Source organism: Marmota monax, unplaced genomic scaffold (assembly GCF_021218885.2).
Source record: "Marmota monax isolate L192 unplaced genomic scaffold, Marmota_monax_Labrador192_F-V1.1 WCK01_AAM20220418_F8-fsc00045, whole genome shotgun sequence".
Classification (NCBI taxonomy): Eukaryota; Metazoa; Chordata; class Mammalia; order Rodentia; family Sciuridae; genus Marmota; species Marmota monax.
In genome coordinates, this window is record NW_026692132.1 from 11,479,172 (window position 1) to 11,486,224 (window position 7,053).

The window sequence follows — 7,053 nt, forward strand, 5'->3', positions numbered from 1 at the left end:
TAAAAACTGCACAGACATCTTAAAGTAGAACTCTTAAAACCTGTTCAAGGCTATTTAGAAGAAGTAAAAAGACTTATTACCATAAAAGATATTAATGCAGCAGATAATCTGACAGTTAAGTACTTTACCAGTATTTTACCATCTGGACAACAGTGCTTAAATTGAACTTCTAATTCTAAATAAGTATGCATATAAACAGATACAGATTTCTTTACCATGCAGCTGATATCTATGTAAACTACTATCTTGTGTCAGCTTAAATATGCCCACTTTAGTCAGACCCCTGCTGGCTATCTGTGCTCTCTGGTTGTTTAGTAAATGTTTGCATTTGCCTAGGTAGGTAGAGGAGGTGTCCCCTTGGGGACTAGGACTAAGACCAGAGCCTTTTCCTGGGAGAGAGTCTTTTCCTTCAAGGCCTTTTCTCTTAGCTTTTACCCTCTGCCCAAGGAGACAGGTGATCCTGAAGGAAAGTCAACTGGATTTCCCTTCCACCCCAAAACTATCAAATAAAAATAAAAGTTAAGAGAAAGTGTTTTCTTCTCTGTGTTTTCAGCCTTTCCTCTTTAAAATATCCAAAGGTATTTAGGAGAAAAAGTGAATCTATGCATCAGAAGGAGTTCCGCAGGCTCTGAAAATTATCTGGAAGGAATTCCTGCCCTGGGGCTCTTTCAGGCTCTTGGCAGCCCCTATCATCTGAGCAAGTGGAAAGAACTTATGGCTGGGGTTGGAGTATTGCTTGAACCTGTGGCTCTTAGTGCCATATGATTAGAGTTGGTAAGTGTAGGAGGTGGCCATGAGAAGTCTCTGCTCTTGGGAAGGTGAGGATGTCAGAGAAATGAGGCACCAGGATATTTTGTGTTGAAACTTTCCAAAGTGAAAGAAGGTCTTAGGAAAGAGGAAAAGTAAGTTAGGTGGTTAAGTCTTGCAAGAATGAAGGTAGATGATAAACTGGTTAAACAACTAAGTGGAGAGTGGTATGTAGGTCTGGGAGTAAATTGTAAGGATTGGTTCTTTCTCAATGTAATGAAATTGCCTTTTTATTTGTTAGAATACTGTGGCTCTCTGCAGGAAAAAATATAATGGCATGATCTCAGAATTTATTTACAGTGATTATCTTTTTTTAATCCTAAGTAAACTACTTATATTCAAGTTCATTGCTTTAAGGTAAACCCAAGCTAAGAGAGAGAATAAATAAGACAATTTCACCACATTGTGACTTTCACAAGTTAGATTTTAAGGATTGTTAACTTGTGAGGTTAACTAGGTCATCTATTGGATTGAGTTAGACTATGCTTTCACTGCAGTCTCAGAAATGAGCTCCAATACATGGCAGTAAAAGTTCTGAGACTGAGAGAAAACTAAATTTCGAAGACATTTTAGGCAGAAGGTAAGAAAAGTTGACATCTCTTCCAGTTTCCCTTTATACTTTTTCTTACTGAGAGCTTGGACTAGGAAGGCTCCTAGACTTTCCCATGTGAATAAGGACATGCCAGGCCTGCCCACACTAGACCCATCCTTGCTCCAGATAGGCCTAAGTCCAGATGTAAGAATGGTTAAAATCGGAGGTCGGCAAAGTGGGGTCCACAGGCCAACATCCTCTGTAAGTTTTGGTCAGTAAAGTTTCATTGGAACTCAGCCATGCTCACTCATTTATGTATTGTCTATATCTTCTTTCATGCCACCCTGCAGAGTTTAGGAATTCACACCAAGGCTGTATGATCTGTAAAAGGGAAAATGCTTATTATCTTACCTTTTAAATAAAATATTCACCAAATTATGGATTAGATTTAAGAGGAGGAATTGGAAGAGGATCCATCAGAGGTTAAACTCACAAGGAAGAGAACAAATCAGAATGGCACTTGCTGCGGCAGCTTAGGTGTCTTGTCCTAGGCAACATGGATTACCAGGACTGGTACCTTCAATGCTCAGCTTCTGGTCATAAGTTACCAATTTCTTTGAAAGAGGTATCCAATATGCTAAAAGGGCACCAAAATAAAACCTTAGATGATCTGCTGCTCCAGCCCTTCATCCCTTGAAGAGAAGGTGAAGGAATTCTTTATGAGGCTTGTGAACTTAGTAGCAGGGCATCTGGGGAAAGGTTCTTTTCTGCACTCAGGGAGTCACTGTTCTTTCATAGTTTCCTCATGACACACACCCTCAGAGGTACTGTTTGAAATTCCATTAGATGCCCCTATATTTAACAATTTCATCCTTTTCTATGTATTAGGACTTGCATGCCCATTTGTCTGGAGAACAATTCCAAGCTTATGGGGAGAGAGGGGTCTAACCAATGGACACTAAGGCATAGTAAAGGGACGTCTGAAACTCAGGCCAGAACCTGATTCCACAGCAAAGTTCCTCTATCCCAATGTCTCTCTTTATCAGAAGAAATAAGGGGCCCCTCCATTCCCTGAGGAATACCCTTCATATGTATCTTTAGCTCTCGTGACAAAAAACTGACATTCAAAGACTGTTTTCAGGGATCATAAAGCAGTTATACTAGTTTCTAAGACTTGTGTGTGATCTTGGGAAAGATTTGTCCTCTAATAAGATCCAATCAGATCTTATTAACTCCTTAGAGGTTGCTTAGAGTCCCTGGTTCGAAGATTTCTCCATATGTGATTTAGTTTACCTCAGTTTACACAGTTCTCCTTCTATCTACTTCAGCTCTGTATTGCCCACCTAGATGCCTCATCAACTTCAACCCCCCTGCCCTCGGATTAATTTATGCTCAGAGGTTCAAATTATTTTGCAGCTTTATGAGGCTACCACAGGACTCTCCTTTGTAAACCTTGCTTATTTTCTAAGCAAGTAGGAAGGACTCCCTGCTGGTTGAATTCATGGGTATAAGAGCTGAATAGCTCCTTGTAGAGAAGTCCAGAATTTGTCCAGGGATGTGGGTGAGAGAGGGAGGTGAGTGATTAATATAAACCCATAGGTAGTCTTTGTTAGAGAGAAGTTCAGAAAACTGAGAGCCTTGTTGAAAATCTCTGGGGTGGTATTCAAGTGGTCAAACTTTGGAATAGAGAGTATGGCAAAATGAATGAGAGTGGATAACCAGACTGGTTAAATAGCCACCAGAAGAGTCAGGTCTGGTAATTAGGTTTAGGGAATGGTGCATTTCCCTGGGTACTTTCTTGATAGTATGAGCTAAAAACAAACAAACAAACAAACAAACACTCCTGAGGAAATCATCAAACCATCTAAGTCCTTCTCCAAAGCCATGAGGATATGGACCCATATGTCTCTTGTATTTTATCAGTGGTGGGATTTGAAGAAATTTGAACATCTGTCCCACAGAACAAGGATTATATGCCAAGAAGACTCTGGTGGTCTACAGGAGCTGCTTGAGGGTTGTGTGGGTAGAAATTTTGGAGGAATTTTGTCCTTCTGAATTGGCTGTTCAGGCTCTAGGGTGGTTCTGGTAAATTTCCACCTCAAATCTTTCTCTGCTCGTATATTCTCAGAGGGTGTTTGTGATGAATTTGCTGCAGTGCCTAAGCAGGTTAGGAGAGTCTCTGATTAGATGATGTGGGGTAGTATGCTGGAGTAGATTTTTAGATTCTGTGATCAGTTTCCTGAGCCTTGCTTCAAGGACTTTGTGTGAAAGTTCTTGAGCATCATGAATTTCTCTTCCACAAATATAACTCTTGCCTTGTCTGTGGAAAGGGACTGATTTTGATGGTTTCAACTGCATAATCAAATAGTTCAGGTTTGGGAAGAGGCAAACGTTCTCTTTAGTATCTCTTTTTTTTTAGAGGGAGGGAGAGAGAGAGAGAGAGAGAGAGAGAGAGAGAGAGAGAGAGAGAGAGAGAGAGAGGGGGGGGGGGGGGGAGAGGGAGAGGGAGAGGGAGAGGGAGAGAATTTTTTAATATTTTATTTTTAGTTTTTGGATGTGGTGCTGAGGATTGAACCCAGGCCGCACGCATGCCAGGTGAGCGCGCTACCGCTTGAGCCACATCCCCAGTCCCCTTAGTATCTCTTTTCAAGAATGATTTTTGGGTATGTTGGCACTGTCCCAGGGATGGAGAAACACTTGGCTTATATTTACTCAAAGTTTTTTTTTTTTTTTTTACTTTATTTTGTTTATTTATTTTTTTTTGTGGTGCTGAGGATTGAACCCAGTGCCTCACACATGTGAGGCAAGCAATCTACCACTGAGCCACAACCCCAGCCGTATGCAAAGGGTTTTGAGGGCCTCACTGGAATAAGATTTTTGAGGCCGCTGCCCTTTATCTTTTACAAGATGGCTTGCAGTATGGAATGCATTACTCATGGAAACAGTACATTAGGTTGGAATAATTGAAAGACCCACAAGGACTCACAGAGCTTTTTCAGTAAAGTCAAGAGAGAATATAGCAGGAGCATTAGAGGTTCCAGGAAATTCCAGGTGCAGTTTGCCACTGTCTTTCTGATTTGAATTGTCAAGAATTGTGTGATGACAAATCTTTATCTTGGGAAAGGTACTTTTTCTAGTATGATCTTTTATGTCTCTCTTGGTCATGTTAGCAAAGCCAGGCTGTTCAACTCGTTATACCAGGTATAAGCCATCAATAAACAAACTGGTCCCAACTGCTAGCAAGAGAATTCAAACTTTAAACAGCTTATCATAAATCACTAGTTTACTGTACTTATCTTGGCTAAGAGTCAGTGCCAGAAATCCCAGGCATTCCTGGAGATAAGCAGAGTTATCCTGGCCCAGATGGAAGATAACTATCCTATACAATCTACCCTCTGACACTTGGCCCTGTTTTTTAAATTATATATTCCTCATTCTTTTTTCTTACAATGTTCTTTTTTTCTTTTTTCTTAGGAAAAGCAAAGCAGAAAAAGAAAGAACATTTTCCAAGATAATAATTATCTCCAAATAAGTATAGGTATTGTTTCAAAGAAATATTTCAGTTTACCAAATCTCCAACACAATGTGCTCATAAACATGTACAAGCTTAACAATCATTTTACCTCTTGCCACAACTGAAAACTTTTTATGAGAAGGGAACTGCTGTTTTAAAAAATTGAGATATTGTCTACATGTCACAAAGTTTACCCTATTAAACTATACTGTTGAGCGAGTTTTTTTTTTTTTTTTTTTTACTATTTTCATAAGATTGTACCATTGCCAATTTTGCAGGAAAATTTTATTACCCTAAAGAGGAGCCTCATATCCATTATCAGTCACTCTCCATTGGTCCTTCCTACCAACCTCTGCAACCATAAGTACACTTCCTTTCTCTATGAAATTGCCTGTTATGAATATTTTATATAAATAGATTGATATAATATGGCTTTTTTGTGACTGGCTTTTTTCACTTGACATAATTTTTAAATTTTTATGATTTTATTTTATTTTTTATTGTTTCTTTTCAATAAAAGAATTTATTCTGACAGAATTATAAAAGTATGGAATATAATTTGTTGTAATTTAGTCCCCAATACTTCCCCTTTTCCCCCCATTATCACCCTCCCCTTGTTCTCTTCCTCTACTGATCTTTCTGCTCTTTACTTATAGTTTTTTCTTTTAATTAGTGTCTTGTGTATGTACGTTATGGTAAGGTTCACTGTGGCATATTCACACATGTACATGGGAATGTAATTTCATGTTCACAGAACTGTCTTTCCTTATCTCATCCCTCCTCTCTTCCCTTCATTCCCTTTTGTCTAATCCACTGATCTTTCCTTTATTTTTTTTATCCCCCCCCTTATTTTAGATTAACTTCTACGTATCAGAGAGAACATCTGAACTTTGAGTATTTTGGGGACTAGCTTATGTTACTTAGCATGATGGTATCCAGTTCCATCCGTTTTCTGGCAACTGCCATAAAACCATTATTTATGGCTGAGTAATACTCCATTGTGTATTATACCACATTTTATTTATCAAACCATCTGTTGAAGGGCATCTAGATTTGCTCCATAGCTTAGCTATTGTGCCACTCTAAACATTAATGTGGCTATGTCACTATAGTATACTGATTTTAAATCACTTATATAATTACTGAGGAGTGGGATAGCTGGGTCAAATGGTGGTTTCATGCCTAGTTTTTTGAGCAGTTTCCATACTGCTTTCCAGAGTGGTTGTACCAATTTGCAGTCTCATAAATAATGTATAAGTGTACCCTTTTGTTCATATCCTACTGACATTTATTATTACTTGTATTCTTTTTTTAAAAAAATTTTATTTTTTTGGTGGTGCTGGGGATTGAACCCAGGGCCTTGTGCATACAAGGCAAGCACTCTACCAACTGAGCTACAACCCCAGCCCCCCTATTACTTGTATTCTTGATAATTGCCATTCTAACTGGAATGAGATGAAATCTCAGTGTAGTTTTTATTTGCATTTTTCTAATTGATAAAGATGTTGAACATTTTTTCATATATTTGTTGACCATTTGTATTTCTTCTTTTATTTATTTATTTTTATTTGTTCTAATTAGTTATACATATCAGCAAAATGCACTTTGATTCATTTTATATAAACAGAGCACAACTTTTCATTTCTCTGGTTGTACACAATGAAGAGTTGCACCATTTGTGCAATCGTACATGTACCTAGGGTAATGATGTCCCTCTCATTCCACCATCTTTCCTACCCCCATGTCCCCTCCTATCCCCTCCCCTCCCCGCCTTTGCCCATCCAAAGTTTGTCCATTCCTCCCATTCCCCTTTCCCCCATCATGGATCAGCATCCACTTATCAGAGAGAACATTCAGCCTTTGGTTTTTGGGGATTGGCTTATTTCGCTTAGCTTGATATTCTCCAACTCTATCCATTTACCTACAAATGCCATCATTTTATTCTTATTTAATGCTGAGTGATATTCCATTGTGTATATTTACCACAGTTTCATCTATTAAAGGACATCTAGGTTGGTTCCATAGTTTAGCTATTGGGAATTGAGCTGCTATAAACATTGATGTGGCTGTGTCACTATAGTATGCTGATTTTAAGTCTTTTTGGGTATAGACTGAGGAGTGGTATAGCTGGATCAAATGATGGTTCCATTCCTAGTTTTTTGAGCAATTTCCACACTGCTTTCCAGAGTGATTGCACCAA

The 7,053-nt window shown here is 38.7% G+C and overlaps 1 non-coding gene across 1 annotated transcript; it reads right to left on the bottom strand.

Moving 5' to 3' along the window:
- Nucleotides 1-6,184: 6,184 nt before the first annotated feature.
- Nucleotides 6,185-6,257, bottom strand: Trnat-ugu (transfer RNA threonine (anticodon UGU)). The gene has a single exon. It is a non-coding gene; the product is annotated as a tRNA-Thr (tRNA).
- Nucleotides 6,258-7,053: the final 796 nt, after the last annotated feature.